General features: G+C 44.1%; 1 protein-coding gene across 1 annotated transcript in view; it reads right to left on the bottom strand.

Moving 5' to 3' along the window:
* Window positions 1-18,353, bottom strand: part of LOC136884946 (uncharacterized) — a 535,891-nt gene that overhangs the window by 260,543 nt on the left and 256,995 nt on the right. The window lies entirely within an intron of this gene.

The raw sequence follows: 18,353 nt of genomic DNA on the forward strand, positions 1-18,353 counted from the left end.
AAGGTGGATTTTCCTTGCGCGCTATTGCAGAACGACTTAGTAGGAATGTCTCCACTGTGAATGCGTGCTGCCAGCAGTGGTCACAAGAAGGTGCGCTCGCAAGAGGACGTCCCCGTGGCACCACCGAGAGGGAGGACCGCCGTATGGCTGTGCCGTCTGCAGCACCAATTCGAGCGGCAGTTGTCACCATAGTGACGCAACGAACTGTTCGAAGTCTGTTACTTGAAAGACTGCTCCGAGCCAGACGCTCTGTTGCGTGCATTTCACTTACCCCAAACCACCGCCGTCTGCGATTTCAGTGGTGTCAAGCGAGAGCTCATTGGAGGATGGAGTGGAGGTCCGTTGTGTTTTCCGATGAAAGCCGGTTTTGACTTCGCACCAGGGATGGCCGTGTGTTGCTTAGGAAGAGGCCAGGTGAGCGCCTGCATTACAGCTGTCTGCGGCGTCGATACACTAGACCTACACCGGGAGTTCTGGTCTGGGGAGCAATTTCTTATGACAGCAGGAGCAATCTCGTGGCTATCCCACGCACCCTGACTGCAGATGTGTATTTTAATTCGACCTGTTGTGCTGCCATTCATGAACAGCATTCCCGGGCGTGTTTTCGAACAGGATAATGCACGCACCCACGCCGCTGTTGTAACACAACGTGCTCTACGGTGTGTTGACGTGTTGCCTTGGGCTGCTCGATCCCCCGATCTGTCCCCAATCGAGCACGTATGGGACATCATTGGACGACAACTCCAACGTCATCAACGTGTGCATGCCTGCATTCAACAGGCAGGAGACTGCACCGGGCATTAATGGACCAGCGAGGCACATTTGCGGTGGCTTTTCTCGCTCGGATATTAACCTGTAGTCTCAGACCTTTAATCAATTAAATACATTGCCAACATTTCTGTATTGTGCATTTCTTATCTGATGGTGTTTGGATATTTCTTCCGCCAGTGTATTTATGCAAATCTAAATGCTGAACCGTTGTGCGGGTAGAATGCACTTGCGCCTTGGTTAAATACGTTTGCATTCTAATTTATACGTGGCTATAATTCCCATCTTTACTGCTTAGTGTTACGTAGAGGGTGGTTGCCTATTTGTACTTCCTATTTTTTTTAAAAAACCACCACGAAGCTAAGCAGGCAAGATATCCTTTCAACAACTTACGGCTGATAGTCTTGCAATGTGGAATGAAGAGAATTAGACGAATGGAAAATTTATTGTTCTAAGAGATCGTAAACAAACTAACAAAATGTACAGTTTTCTTTTCCATTGAATACGAACCGAAAGAAGATGGATTCACTTTTCCGGGTAAGCATTTATTGGGCACTGAACCTCGGTTGTCTAGCTCATGCTACTGATTGCAGTTAGAAAGGGGAAATTGCCAAGCGAGGAAACAGAGCCAGGTGAATAATCTCCGAGGTGGGATATTTCTGAACTCAGTGCCCCTGAGGACGTAGGCCACTTAGCATTACTGGGGTGTGTAAAGTGATGTCCGCGTCGAGGAGGCGGCCCAGAGGGAGAATATTATCACGATATACAGGGAGCAAGGAAGTGGGCTATTTTATATTCGCTTCGATAAACAGCGTTCCTGTAGTCTGGCGTTCTGAAAAATTAAAGAGAAGCAGCACAGAACAACATCTCATGTTTAAAAAAAAACCAAGGCCAGGAAACTTTAGTGAGTACTTGACTGACGGGATTACAAAGTAGCTCCATGAACTAGGCCAGTACTCTAGGAAATTAAAAGGTAGCAGAAATACTTCACGTCCTTATGAACTCTTATCTTATAATCCTCGGAACACATCTCCTAAATGAACCCACTCTGTAATTACTAACATAGGGGGATGTAACACGCAGAAAAATGAAAAAAATCACTGAATTAGGGCTCATATCAAAAAGTGCTGCAGTATTCTGAGAGTATGTTTTGTAACGATGGTGAAAAATGTATTGCAGTGGTTGTGAGGTTACGTAGCAGAGTGTTCAACGGATTACAAAACATATCGATCGAACTGTTCGATTTGAAATGTCACCCGCGGTATCATCTGAGGTCAATGAGGAGAAGAGACAGTGTCGTAACGTTATGGTCTGAAATGCAGGCGAGCCTGCGCCTTTAAGGGGACCCGCAGACTCATGACAAAATAATAAAAATAATAATATATACATTATATAAAATAATATGATTGCTTCAGTGACAACAGTCATGACTGTTATCCTCTGCGACATATTCGTCCGCCTCTCTGTATCAATGTTTCTGTCCACTCCATCGCTTCAATCATCTCCCTTTCTTCCCTCAGCAGGTGTCACCTCTGAAGTATTTTCTACGACCTCATTGGACTCTGTTACTCCCCTTCCCTCATGCCTCCCCTCACCGGGAGGGTTTCCATCATCCGGCCTTTCTCCCGCCTGTTTCATATTTTCTTCTAGGTCCAGTAGTTTGCTCACAGTCCAAATTCTTCTCCACATGCCATTTGACACTACTACTTGCTGTCCCCGGATAAAGGCTTTCAAACCTAGGTGTCTAGCCCTTATCAAATGTTTCTTAAGAGTTTTAGCATTCTTGATCCCTTCCCTTCGCATGTCTCTCTTAATCCAAATTTTTTCCCTCTGCATGTTACCCGCATTTCTAATCACTATTTCCGCCATCAAAGTGGATAACAGTTTCACTTCAAAAGGTATATTTCCTTCTACTTTACGTGTTCTCTCCATATCGTCTATATCTACTTCGCTAAAATTGGTTTTCATTTTCCCCTGGATTAACTCCACCACTTTATGAATTGTAAACACTTTGTCCTCATCTTCTCCTCTGACACACCGTATATAAATAGGCATTTCTTTCTACGATTTTGACTACTGGCTTCTACTTCTGATTTAAGCTTCAACACTTCTTTTTCTAATCATCTTATTTTCTCCCTTAATGATACATCTTCTTCAGCGTTGTTTCTTGCATATAAAATAATCCAGCAGAATTTTAATTTCTGACTTGGTAAATTAGGTGAGGTAAGTAAATGCCAGCATTGCGGATGATGGATTTGCTAAGGAATGGCATTGGAGTACATGACTCATTATTTTTGGAAAGCTTATCAGAGATCGATCGCACCACGCACGCGTCCTGTAAGCCTGTCAGGGAATGGAGGTTGGTAATTTTAATTTAAATTCCCTGTGATATTATTGATGAGTTGATAACATTCGGATATTCCTACCAGGACGGAATCAAGCTAGGATCCAATTGTAAGACCCATAATTTTTTTTGAAATCTTGCAATACTGAATAATCCCTTTGTTTACATAAGTTTACAATATATTGCATTAATTCTTTCTGCTGTTATTAAATTTGTATTAGTTATTCAAAGGTTTTGCGGTCATTTGGTACGCCACGGCTCTTCGCGATTGTTGTGCGATGGAGCTTGGTTATATTCATAGATTTTCATTTCATTTGCAGGGGCCTCGAATTGTAACTTTTGTAGGCCCCTATAACATTCGTTACGCCCCTGAGAAGAGAGACAGGAATGAGTCATCTATAGCACATTTTCTAGGCAACTACCATCTACACAGCATCCGAGTGCCTGGTCTCTCTATTGCTAGACCGTATACAATCTCAAAATTTTTCGTGGACTTGAGAGGACTGGGCAAACTCACAGAAAAGTTACAGGACGAAATCGTGTCAGTGTTATAAATAGGAAACGAATTAATAGGTTAGAATTCAATGAGTCGAAGGCGTACTCCATCCCGGAGCTAAGTTCAGTGAGAAAAGTTGCGTAAATGTTATGGGTTTTAAGGTCCTTGCCCCTGATGTTTATGCAACTCTCGAATCATAAGCTTCGCGCGGCCTTTAACAAGCCTTTTTCTACTTGTTGAAATCTAACCTATTACTGCTTACATATCCGTTCCCTGGTTATACAACATTCTGTAGTAATCCTACGCAATTTTAATTAAAATGTGATCTTTTTTATATTGTTATACAGCTTTACCGCAATATAAACCATCATTTATATATTTACACAGATTGATCTCGGTTTTACAAGGAAAATGATGGTTGGCTTGTGCGGTGTTTTTTGATTCTAAACATTGAGATTGATGCTGAAATGTTCATACTGTCTCAGGAATATTTCAGACAGAATTCCAGGCAATACAACGGGCAGTTTAATAGATTAACAGGACAACTGTAATGTACGTACACTGGCCGATTCTCTGCCTGCTTGTAACGTTATTCAAGACTAACATAACCTCACGGGTGGGGGACGTAGACGAAGAACGCGCGCCTGCTTGTCGTAGGAGGCGACTAAAAAGGGCGTCCAATGGATTATGGGTTTAGAACCGGAAAATTACTTGTAATTATTACCATTACCAGATGGAACCAGGGGTCTGCGTTGCCTGTGATTAGTTCCAGTATGTGAGGAACACCAGGGGTCTGCGTTGCCTGTGATTAATACCACCATGTGAGGAACACCAGGGGTCTGGGCGTTGCCTGTGATTAGTACCACTATGTGAGGAACACCAGGGGCCTGCGTTGCCTGTGATTAGTTCCAGTATGTGAGGAACACCAGGGGCCTGCGTTGCCTGTGATTAGTTCCAGTATGTGAGGAACACCAGGGGTCTGCGTTGCCTGTGATTAATACCACCATGTGAGGAACACCAGGGGTCTGGGCGTTGCCTGTGATTAGTACAACCATGTGAGGAACACCAGGGGTCTGAGTTCCCTGTGATTAGTACCACCATGTGAGGAACACCAGGGGTCTGCGTTGCCTGTGATTAGTACCACCATGTGACGAACACCAGGGGTCTGTGTTACCTGCGAGTGGTGCCATTATCCGTAACATACTATGGATCTACATTACTTATGATTACTACCACCATTCGAGGAACACCGTGATTCTGCTTTATCAGTGATTAGTACAATTATGAGGGGTCGGTGACATGGATTTTGGACCCCTTAGGACAACAAGCATCATCTCAAAAATGAAGGCACTGAAAATTGGATCCACTGATTGTTTTGGATTTATGGTCAGTTTTTCATCAGCATTCCTTTTAGATCCTAGTCAGCTGACACATTTCGAAGTTTTAATTATCGTTTGGTTTCGTTGCACGTCGTATGAATAGGGTCCGCTGACTTTAGCTGTTAGCCCCCTGTAAACAGCAATCATCATCATCATGATCATCATTTTATAAAAAGAGGATTACAACATTAAACATTGTTTTTCAAAGGTTAAAAGTCTGAAGAAAAAGATTTTATCTGTTGTACATGCCATTCTCTGACAAATAACATTCTAAGCTCAGCTCTGTCTGGCTCCATTGCTAAATGGTTAGCATGCTTGCGTTTTGTCACTGGGGTTTCGGGTTCGATTCCCGGCAGCGTCGGAGATTTTAACCTGAAATGGTTAATTCTGTAGGCTCGGGGACTGGGTATTTGTTTTGACCCCAATATCCCTGAAACTCACGCACAACACAGAACACTATACTCTACCACAATAACACGCAGTTATGTACACATGGCAGATGCCGCCCACACTCGTCGGAGGGTCTGACTTACAAGGGCTTCGCCCGACTAGAAATAGCCACACGAAATTATATCTCAGCTCTGAACTAATTTTTATTTATAGTTTGTGTTAGTCCGATTGCGATGTTTTAATATTCTCACTGGAAACAAATTCGCCCCTAAAAGCACGGATCTCATTCAGTCATATTTCTATGAGGACAAATTGAAATACTTGTAGCAGAAATTGCAAACAAGGGAGCAGAAGTAAATTACCAGATGCAGATTGTGAATGCAAAGGGAACAGATGGAACTCTAGAAGATTGCAAGGAGCAAAGAAGGGATTGTATGTAAAATGTATGAAGAGCAAAATGAAAGAAAGTGCGTGTGAAGAAAATTCAAAGGAATACAAAGTAATTCCAGGAAGCACAAAGTGAATTTCCTTGAAGCTCTAAGGGAATTTAATACATGAAGGATGTGATGTGTTGGGAGTGCGACGGCTCTGTGCAAAAATAACCTTTAAGTTTCTCAGTCCCTCGTACACAGGGTGGAAATGTATTAAAAAACTGCATATCTAGAAATTTGTATTAATAATAGAACGGCGCAGGTCCTTCAGTAAGTTCATCCTCAGATTCTGTCAGATTAAATTAACATCTCACTCATTCATTCCCCCTGTGGGTGTGGATGGTAGATTAACACCCCCGATATCCCCTGCTGTCGTAAGAGGCGACTAAAAGGACGCCAGAGGGGCTCTGAACTTTGGAGAGTGGGTTGGCGACAACGGGGCCCTTGGCTGAGTCCTGGCATTGCTTCCACTTACTTGTACAGGGCTCCTAACTTTAGTCTGCTCCAGTGTACGCACTCTGGTGTAGCGTAGTTGACTTGCAGTCTGTGCATTGAAGTGTTCCCCGTGAAACATGCCTCGAAGACAGAGAAGACCAAGCTATCAACAACTGTCGCCGTTTGAGACGGCTCGGATAATTGGGCTGTGTGAGGCTGGATTATCGCTAAGGACTGTCGTTGCACGTGTTGGCCGACAGGCATCTACGGTACAACGTGTATGGCAGCAGTGGTCAAATGAAGGTACCCACACTCGTAGACCTGGCACAGGCCCAGCGCGACGGACAACTGTGAGAGAGGATCGACGCATCATTCGGATGGTCCGGATGGAACCCCATGCAACAGCAGCGCAAATTCGAGCAGCTGTGGCACTCCACGTTACACAACAAACAGTTGGTAATCGCCTGCGTGCAGCTGGCTTACGAGTCCGTGTCCCTGCAGAAGGCGTTACATTGATCCCACAACAGCGACATATAAGGCTGGCCTGGTGTCGAGAAAGTTCGACGTTGGTCGACGAATGGCATAGGGTCGTCTTAAGTGATGAATCGCGCTTCTGTCTTGCCCGCAGTGATCGCCGGAATCGTGTGCGCCTACGTACCGGGGAGAGGGGCCGCCGAGATTTTATTGTCGAGAGGCACACAGGGCCAACACCAAGCATTATGGTCTGGGGAGCTATTGGCTTTAATGTGAAATCACAATTAGTGCTTGTTGAGGGCACTATGACTGCTCGACAGTACGTCGATAGGGTACTCAATCCAGTGGTTGTCCCTATGATGGCGAACATTGCTAATGGGATGTTTCAGCAGGATAAAGCCCGGGTTAACACTGCACGCATATCCAGAGAAGCTCTCCACGACATCACAACCTTAGAATGGCCCGCCAGATCCCCGGACCTCAGTCCTATTGAGCATTGGTGGGACATAATGGGTCGACAACAGGCCAACCGTGCTCAGACACCCACAACTATGGAACAACTGACCCGTGCAGTGCAGCAAGCATGGGCCACAATTCCTCAGGAAGCGATCCAGGGCCTTATTGACTCCATGCCTCGACGAATTCATCAATGCATTGCAGCTCGTGGTGGGCACATTCTGTATTGATTGTTGTCCAAACTTGCGGTCAGAGGGACCTAAAAGTGTAATCATCGAATCACAACCGAACACTCGTCCTGCATGTTCAATTGCTGCAATGTAGCACCACTCCTTCTGGGTGTTGCAATTTCCATCCGCAGAACGGCCCTGCTGTCAGATTTGCATAAACTGTAGGGGTACGGTCTATAAGAACTCCTGCAATTTATGCCACTCTAGGTACATTTCGGAACAACGGGCTAGGCGACGCTCCCAGTAACCAAATTAGTTTGCATTTGACCTGTTACTGACTAACAGTCCGAGCACTAATAATATGTATAAGCCCACCTGGTAGCAACGACAGTTAAGGCGTCAAGTTTCTACGGTTTTGATACCATGGTTACCTGGTTCGAGTACTGTTGGTGGAAAGAAATTTTGCCATCAGAATGTTGGCCGACAGGCTTGAAGAGGTGGCGGTATACAATTCCTAATCAGTTGACTGAGTGCCTGGATACATTTCTCATTCTCTCCGCAGTGTTGATAAGAATGAGGGCATATGCTGTTGATCGCGATTGGTCTGTTGTGTGGGGATGATAATGGTGAGTCGTGATGAGGATGAAATGATGATGAAGATGACACATACACCCAGCCGCCGTGTCAGCGAAATTAACCAATTATGGTTAAAATTCCCGACCCGGTCGGGAATCGAACCCGGGACTCCTGTGACCGAAGGACAGCACGCGAACCATTTAGCCAAGGAGACGGACTTAGGAAGCGATAATCCCATGCCACTGGGAGCAAGGTGATCAGTAAAGGTAAAATTCCAGACCTGTTCACGCAAGCTTTATAAGAAGATGAAGGTAGAAAAGATCCAGAAATTACGTGGAATTCCCTTTAGAGAAGAGAAGTGTTCATTGCCAACAGACCACCCTCAGATGTACATTTATTTTTATAACCTAATGAAGAGTAGGAGCCTACACTGCTATTGGCTAACATATAATGGGATAAGATGTCCGACTCGTTGGCTGAACGGTCAGCGTACTGGCCATCGGTTCAGAAGGTCCCGGGTTCGATTCCCGGCCGGGTCGGGGATTTTATCCTTAATTGGTTAATTCCTACGGCACGGGGGCTGGTTGTATGTGTTATCATCATTTCATCCTCATCACGACACGCAGGTCACCTACGGGTGTCAAATAGAAAGACCTGCATCTGGCGAGCCGAACCCGTCCTGGGATATCCCGGCAATAAAAGCCATACGACATTTCACATTTCAATGGGATAAGACGTCATATTGATCAGAAATTCATAGCGTTACCAACCCGCGCAGGCAAAACAGAGGAACTGAATCAACAATGGACAGATGCACTGCTGTCTCGATCTCGAGGCGCTATCACTAAGAGCAATTGAGTACGCTTTGTTCCTCTCCGATCTTAATAAATAAGCTTGTGACCACTAGCAAATAAAATATATTTCATCTTTTCACCACTACGCTACATAGAACGCGATGCTACCGCACGGCAAATAAAAGGCCGGTAAGAAATAAAAGATCATTTTGGTCCAGGGCCCACCAGCCGGAAAGAAGAAAGTGCTGATATAAATTAATTTGCGTTTTCACCACTAGGCCATATACAATGCGCTGGTATCGCCGACAAGAATAAAGGTAATTTTGGTCCAGGTCTGACCAACCGGTAAAACAGCCGGAAGGAAACATGTGCTAATACAGATTAATGCAGCCTTTCACCACTACTAGCCCACGCACAATGAACGCTGCTATCGCACGGCAAGAAGGAAAGTATTTTATTTGGTCCAGGCCAATCTGTCATTGGCAGCCTGTCATTAGAACACACTTCCTTCAAGGAAAAAGGTCATTGCACTCCGTTTTAGTTCTTGAGTTCCTTCTGCACCGTGCGATCACGTTGCCCGCGAGAAATTAACACACACGGCAGTCATACTGCGCGAAGATATTGGCGATGCAAGTGAAGTGGTGACCAATTGTCCTAATGTTGCGTGAACAGGACTGGAGGAATGATATCAGTAAATCAGCCCTGTGTTTCTCCTAGAGAAAAGCCAGTGTTTTAACGAGAAACAGGACAATGTGGATTTTTTTTTTTTTTTTTTTTTTTTTTTTTGCTATTTGCTTTACGTCGCACCGACACAGATATGTCTTATGGCGACGACGGGATAGGTAAGGCCTAGGAATTGGAAGGAAGCGGCCGTGGCCTTAATTAAGGTACAGCCCCAGCATTTGCCTGGTGTGAAAATGGGAAACCACGGAAAACCATCTTCAGGGCTGCCGACAGTGGGGCTCGAACCCACTATCTCCCGAATACTGGATACTGGCCGCACTTAAACGACTGCAGCTATCGAGCTCGGTCAATGTGGATTTTGGCTAACGGGTAGTACGTATCCTATCACACCGGTTATTTTTAAATATAGTGGATCATACAGAGCCCACCACCGGTCTCATCACGCTGGTGTATTCTTCTGGCGGCTCAATTTAGAAGCTGTCATCAAAAATCGTTGACAGCCAAACGAGAAGAGAATGTCACGGCTCGTCATAGGTAACTTTGCGAGCCGGTATCCATCAATCTCCTGCCACACCCTAGCGCGTTATCTGCGTGAAACATGAGCACGACTGCCAACATGACTAACTTATGTATCACTGCAGCAAGTGCGGCTGCCAGATAGAACTGGGGAAGTTTCGAAAACTAACGTTATTAATTCCGAGTCATTTGTTGTCGCCGTTTGACGTGCACGCCGCTGCGACGCATGATGGTGCATAGGACATGAACTGGAAAGGCAACACTACAGTGCTTGCACAGTGGCGGGAGCGACCCGCAACAATGGATCTGGAACACGAGGTGCATCTAAACTGTATTTATTTATTTATTTATTTATTTATTTATTTATTTATCCGGTTTAGTGATCAAGTCAGTGGGTTTCGGGTTTAGACGGTCCTGAATTTGAGTCCTGATAAGACGTACGAATAATTTATTTTCTTGCTAATGGTTTAACGTAACACAAAGTTAGACTTGTTTTCGGCCACGGCGGAGTAAACATAATGTATCTTAGAGCTTATACTGCATAGATTATTTTAAACAGTATTTAAAACATACAAACTACTTTACAGCATCACTTTTTAGAAGTCCAGGTACAGTACACAGAGTTAACACGTTTGGAAAAATATCCGTTAGTCTCTTCTGTTTGTTACTTGCCTCCCTTCACTTCTCGTCAATACCACGCAGTCGAGATTCGTAAATTGAGCTCGTCATCCGCGACTTCGGGGGGTTGTTGCTTTCGTACGTGACCGGTAATTAATTCACAGCAGAGGCTTCGCCTGTTTTCCCATCACTGGAAGTTTTGGTTTTTCGGTGCCCGTCATATTAGTTCCAAGCATCCCTGTAACCGTGTCTGTACTTGTTAACTGTTCCTCACAAACCACAAACGCCGTATTGCACAGTTAAGGTTACACAGAATTCGAGTTAGAGTATTTTTTTGCTTCAAGGGAGGAAATGTTTGGGCCGGGCTGAGTCGCTCAGACGGTTAGGGCGCTGGCCTTCTAACCCCAACTTGGCAGGTTCGATCCTAGCTCAGTCCGGTGGTATTTGAAGGTGCTCAAATACGACAGCCTCGTGTCGGTAGATTTACTGGCACGTTAAAGAACTCCTGCGGGACTAAATTCCGGCACCTCGGCGTCTCCGAAGACCGTGAAAGTAGTTAGTGGGACGTAAAGCAAATAACATTAATTATTAGGAAATATTTGCTTCGATAAATCGAGAAATTCGTGTAACCGAATTTCGAGTAGTAGATAAATAAATACACGTGAATAACAGGACAAATGGCTGGGACATTTAAATTACTTCGAGATACTGAAAATTCGAGTAACGTAGGTTCGAGATATGGAGGTTTGACTGTATTTACATGGAAATCTCATATGTATGATTTTTAGGATTTTCAGTCTAAAATATGGTAAATAACTTATCTTTTCTGGGCTAAATTTATTACCGTGATTAATTTAATATATTCGGAGTAGTAAGCAGCTTATCTTACTCAGTTAAAGCTATTTTGAACATGGTACTCTTTTTGGCTTGAGAGGACATCACAACATCCGCCGTTGCGTGGTTTACTAAATATCAGATCTACAATGTTAGTAATGGCTCGCGGTGTGATTTAGGAGGTTCTGTTTCTGTTCGCAGTCCCATTCTCCTAATGGTGTTAATATGCTAATTGCTACACCGCCAATAACGGCCGCACCTTGATTGGACACCACTTAAGGACGAGCTCATTTACATGACCATTAGTGACGAGACTCGCTTAAATGTAAACAGACAGACAGCTGGGAGAAATGGTGATTGTAAGACAGCTTGCTCACGATGCCATGACACAATATGAGGGAGGTCCAGCGCCCTCTCCCTACCCTCTCGTAGGATATGATCCTCCTTGCTTTTCGGGTAGAAAGAACAATTACTAAATAATCACATATAATGTATCATATGGTTCTATTCTGCTAGTCCCAGTGCTAAACGCAGCAGTCGGGCGCAACCCGTCTGTGACTGAAGGAGCTATGTATAAGGAAACCTTTCCGCTACTCTGCCGCTGGGCATGTGGAGAGAGCGAGCACTGCAAACATTACGGGAGCCTCGGTCACAAGCTCACCACGACTGGCACTGTGGTTTCTAACGGTACTATCTTTTCACCCTGAAATGCTGTTCGAAGGCTAAAAACTTTCTGTTGTAGTCAGTGTGTTAATAATTGTGAAAGCAAGTGGGAGAGTTCTGTGTGTGATATTTATAAATCCAACAATTTAATCGTTATATTTAGTACATCTTCGTAAGGAAGAAAACAGTCCGAATGATGATATTCTCTTTAATTCCAAGCCAAACTCTATGGCGCTACAGCTCCCAAGCGACCGCTGCTCAGTCCGAAGGCCTGTCGATTTTGAGGTGTCGGCCTTTATTCCTGGCTTTATAGATCGGAGATGACACGTCACTGTCAGATAGCTCCTCGATTGTTATCACGCAGGCTGAGTAGACTTCGAACCAACCCTCAGATACAGGTAAAACTCCCTGACCTGGACGGGAATCAAGCCCGGGACCGCAGGGTAAGAGGCAGGCACGCTACACCTATATCACGGGTCCGTCTTTCTTTAATTCAGCGTTCATTATTTACTATATACAATTATTATTATTAGTTTCGTCATCTATATCTTTGAACTTTACAACAGTGTTATGAATAAACAGAAAAGTGAGTTGGAATGCACAGAATAGAGTACGTTGAGTAGTAAATAGTCACCTAAATACACTAGGTACATCGTGTGGAAAAAGTCCGTATACCTCTACTTTTAATTTCTATTGTCAGATAACCAAATTATTGACAGCGGTATGTTAGAATTGATGATCTGAAAAATGCGTTGCGCGAAGCTTTCCAGACAGTGACCCCAAGGATGCTGCTTAATATGAGCATCAGAACATGGCGGCGTATTCAGCTATTCAGAGGCCATGCAGGGACACATATGGTTGTTTTGAATTCCTAAGATGTAAGTAGAAATACATAAATAATGAGTATGTGTATGTTTAGTCCTCACACGAAGGCTGGTTGGATCCTCAGCACCTCCGTCATCAGCTGTCATAGATGGCCTAGGCATCAGGGAAATGAGGAGTGAAGTAGTTTACCGTTGCTTTCCTCATCGAGCCAGAAGTTGCTATTACATATCAGTCTGCCAAGCCCATTGAAATGCCTGCAACAACCGACCCTATGAGCAACATTTTCACACCATTCATAGCAAGGACTGGCTGCATAAGGATTGGCATTACTAGCATCAGTCATACCTCGGTCACTTTCATATTGTCACAAGAATAAGACAGAGACAGATCAATGAAAGTAACAAAATTGCTCTAGCCCGTACCAGAAGACATAGTGCACTGTAAACACTAGGTATTCCGGGAGATAGTAGGTTCGAATCCCACTATCCGCAGCCCTGAAGATGGTTTTCCGTGGTTTCCCATTTTCACACCAGGCAAATGCTGGGGCTGTACTTTAATTAAGGCCACGGCCGCTTCTTTCCAACTCCTAGGCCTTTCCTATCCCATCGTCGACATAAGACCTATCTGTGTCGGTACGACGTAAAGCCCCTAGCAAAAAAAAAAAACACTAGGTTTTGCCAGCAAAGGCATATAAATAATGAGTATATGTACTTTTATATCAGTTTGAGTTAAATGAATATACTAAATACAAGCTGCGCGCGAAGTCCGTATGGCCCTATATTAAATTAGAGTATTTACTACTCGACATACTCTATTCTCTGCATTCATAACAATGTTTTAAAGTTAAACGATAGATATAATAATAATAATAATAATAATAATAATAATAATCATCATCATCATCATCATAGGCTGAGTATTTCAGACGGTAGAGCGATGGCCTTCTGAGTTCAAGTTGGCAGGTTTGAACCAGCCTCAGTCTGGTAATATTTGAAGGTGCTCAAATACGCCAGCCTCGTGTCTGCAAATTTACTGGCTCGTAAAACAACTCTTGCAGGACAAAATACCAGCACTTCGGCGTCTCCAAAACTCGTAAATATCTAGTGTCGCCTCATGAGGTATGAATTTATTTTATTTTTATTTATTTATTTATTTATTTATTTATTTTAGTTCTGCTCTCGTCTATGTGATCCCCTCCTTCAATTCAAACTCACGAGATGCCATTGGTTCTGAGTTAAATTATATCGTCTACCCGGTGAGGTGCTCCCATGTCAACAAGTAGCAAGAATCTACTTCTACAGAATTTGCGTTTTTAAGTCAGAATAAAGGTAGGGTATGAGATGACAGAAGAAAACAGAATTGGAAGTGGCGTGTCACAAGGATGGTCTCTATCTCTCATAGTATTCAACGTTTACCTGGAAATCATAGAGAAATCATTGGGAGGAAGAAGAAGAGTACGTATTGGTGACATGAGACTAGAGCGTATTCGATCTGAGCAATATGGAATGAAAATTAAGAAGAACAAGACAAAGAGTATGGTGATAAGTGCACGAGAGAACAAGGCAAACGTCAAGATGAACCAGAAGGATATTGATCAAGTGTCAGCTCTGAAGTATCTAGGAAGAATAATAATAGGCCTAACGGATGATATGGGGAGTGGTAGGAAGGTCCGAACTCTCACTGCCATCGCTAAAGACGACTCCATGTCGACACTTGGACTTGAGGTTAAGGAAGCAGCATGCGAAATGGTTCTTAGTACCGGGCGAGTTGGCCGTGCGGTTAGAGGCGCGCGGCTGTGAGCTTGTATCCGGGAGATAGTGGGTTCGAATCCCACTGTCGGCAGCCCTGAAGACGGTTTTCCGTGGTTTCCCATTTTCACACCAGGCAAATGCTGGGGCTGTACTTTAATTAAGGCCATGGCCGCTTCCTTCCAACTCCTAGACCTTTCCTTTCCCATCGTCGCCATAAGACCTATCTGTGTCGGTGCGACGTAAAGCCACTAGCAAAAAAAAAAAAAAAAAATCTTAGTTGGAGGAATGGCTCCTATTCAATCGCTACAATATACATAGACTCGGGATTTTAGGCAGTAATAAGTTAGAATACAGCCTCCGTGCCTCAGGCGGCATCGTGGCGGCCTTTTATGGGTGAGTTCCATGGTTCATAACCAGGTCAGTCCATGTGAGATTTGTGCTGGATAAAACGGAGTTGGGACAGGCTTTTTCTCCGGGTACACCGGATTTCCACGTCACCTTTCTTTTCAGGAACACGGTCCAATATTATCTGTCAGTTATTAATCATTGCACCAGAGGAGTGCGGCAGGCTTCGGTAGCCGGAACAACTCCTATCCTCGCCGCTAGATGGGGGCTTCATTCATTCCATTCTTGACTCGATCGAATGACTCGGAACAGGCTGCGGATTTTCATTATGTTAGAATGCATGGTTATTAGGAAGTGTCGTCTAGCTCGTTATGCTGTTATGTAGCAAGAGTACATAAATTCTAGAGGTTGCCATGAGCCGTACCCCCTAAGGTTTATGCATAACTCATTACATAACCATTATGTGGTGTAGACTATACTTGTTACCCGCTTCAATAACTTTGCATTCTAACCTATTTCTGCCTAAAAATACGAAGCCTAATAACAACTGAATCCCTTTCTCTTCTGCTATTTCAAAGCCCGTTCACATATTACATGGTATCTAGAACACTGCGCCGGTAAAAAATACAGGTTTTGTTATAAACACCCTGTTAGCTCGTACAAAAAGCAAACGAGCAAAGGTGGGCCCTCGAGTCCATCATAGACTGGAGGGAGTTTATCAGCATCGCAAATAAATCCATTTGCTGCGTAATTACGTAATGGTGATACGTATTTTTAAAAATTGTAGCAATGGAGGCCAATGATTTATAAATTTATGAATTCATATGTTTGTATTATATTTTACTTATTTCTCGAAAGTCAATATTGAAATCCGAGGTAAAACCTCCGTACTGCCTGTAGAACTAGAGTAGTTGCTGGTAGAAGTGTTCAATCACTTAACGCGAATGTCATTTCAATCTACACTAGTGGATCCCTGCTGCTGCGCAACATTCGTTATAAATAGGTCAGATAACTGGTCCTGATATTCCTGTCCTTGTGCTTCGACCATTCGGGCGTTTTTTAAAACGATCTCGCCCGAGAAATCGCAACACACAATTGGTCGTAACTGAATAGTCCTTTGGGTAAGTAGATAGTAGAGTTTGTCCTTGAGCTTTACTAATTGTCACACATAAGGCTAATCCATTTGATATCTTCCCGTCTGTGCGTACGTCGACGGTTTTCTTTTACCACCATGTAATTTATTAGGAACGTTCTGCCAGAAGTTGAGAAAGGTCAAAGAATCAAAGAGTATCTAGCAGAGAATAGTATTTTTCCACGATCAAAGGAAATGTATACTCTCTGGCTTGACAGCTAGTAATCAAGCGTTGGTCGCTTAGCAACCAGCTAAGTACAGAATGTATTGCGGGATAGGGTAAGCCTTCGCCTGTAACCACTGGAGTGATCGTTTTATCATTTGATTTTAGGATTACTCAAAGTTGTCTGAACTATTCCTATTTAGAGAAAGGTATTTCAACCACCCTCTGTTTTTACAATTTTTACAATTAGCTTTACGTCGCACCTACACAGATACGTCTTATGCCATCGAAGGGATAGGAAAAGCCTAGGAGTGGGGAAGAAGTGGCCGTGGCCTTAATTAAGGTAAAGCCCAAGCATTTGCCCGGTGTGAAAATGGGAAACCACGGAAAACCATATTCAGGGCTGCCTTTAGTGAGGTTCGCTCACACCTGCACGCCCCTAACCGCACGGCCAACTTGCCTGGTAGTTCATGCCTTAATATTCCTCATACGATAATACATCGTCCCTATTGCGATTGAGTTCAGTAGGTTTGAATGTTGTGGTGACAAGCCAAAATTTTTTCTGTGCGTTTATTAGCTAATTCTTGTTTACTTGATACACAATGCCGTTGTGTGTTCTATAAGCAATTTCAGATACAATCAGATGCGCTGGCTACATGTGGCCCAGCGATATCACTGCCTTAATGAAGCACCTCCAAACGAAGCTAATCTACGGAAACTAGAGATGAAGACTTTCTTAACCCTCTCTTGCGCACAAACCTCACATGGTGTCGCTAATAATTATGTTATGCAATACGCCCTTTGCAATTCCCTTTATATCTCCTGTGATGTGTATCACCATTTCCAGCTAATACCAAGGGAAACATTCTGGGGTCCCTCGAACTGTTGTCTTATATGTTAGTTAATTTAGGGAAGTAAACGTGTTGTCTATAGTAGAAATATACCTGGTGGTTCTCCAGCCCCACATGCACTGATGTTGACTGGGATGCCTAATCACTCGTTTACTAAGGAGCGCAGCACTGTCCTGTATTTCGGGAGTGAAACAAAGAGTGGTCATTTTACTACAAACGTTCTGTAAAAGGATGCATTTTGGTATGTGCCTTGAACGATCCGTTAGGTCTTAATTTCAACTCTGTTCGCCAGAATACGTGTATAATAAAAAGGCAGGGGGCTATTTGGAAACTCCTGCGAGCTTCGGATGCAGTCCGGCCGTGTCTTCGTCGATATGTTGACAGTGTTGCTGTGCCGATGCCAGCCTACTAAAACGAGGCTCACTAATGCAAGGGGGCCGCATTACATGGACACCGCCGGGCAGAGGGGCTCAGACGGTTGAGGTGCTGCTCTTCTGACCCCAACTCAGCAGGATCGATCCTGGCTCTCCTCCGCTGGTATTTCAAGGTGCTCAGATACGTCATCCTCGTGTCGTTAGATTTAATGCGATGCAAACGAACTCCTGCGGGACAAACTTTCGGCACCTCGGAGTCTCCGAAAACCGTTAAAGTAGTTAGTAGGACCTTTAAACAATAATCAGCGCTACCAATGGGCATAGGGGTCGCCACGTTCCACACGCCTCGGGGTGAAGTCCACTGTGCAAGCAGCGAGCTTACATTCCATTGAAGTTGCCGGATTTTCTTGCAACAGTGAATGCTTCATATCGGCATTTACTTGGGCACATTGTTGAACCGTCTAAGTTGGAGTTAAAAAAAACTGTCGTTACTTTTAATGGAAAGGCGAAGCCGACAAAGTTTGAAGTAGAATGAGCAGTCGCGGTCCTACAAGAGGCTTACCAACTTGGAGAACATTCAATTCCACTCAACGCGCCCAGCTACTTAAAGATGTCGCGAACCCTCTCTGTCTTTCTCCTTTCGGGTCAGAAAACACAAGTAATTCACTTTGCAGGAGAAAGAAGGAAACATCACGGAGCTTACGCAGGTCCTCCTGACAACAGAACACACAGCTTAACTGGAGAGACACCACGATCATCAGCAACTTCCTTACCGTGCGGAGAAGATATAACGTGTATACACTTCCGAGCAAACCTGTTTCTCACAGTCCACTGCTCGCTACTCGTATCAGTTTTTCTCTTACCAGAGTATCGTCTGCAAATCC

This window comes from Anabrus simplex, chromosome 13 (genome assembly GCF_040414725.1).
Source record: "Anabrus simplex isolate iqAnaSimp1 chromosome 13, ASM4041472v1, whole genome shotgun sequence".
NCBI classification, from domain to species: domain Eukaryota; kingdom Metazoa; phylum Arthropoda; class Insecta; order Orthoptera; family Tettigoniidae; genus Anabrus; species Anabrus simplex.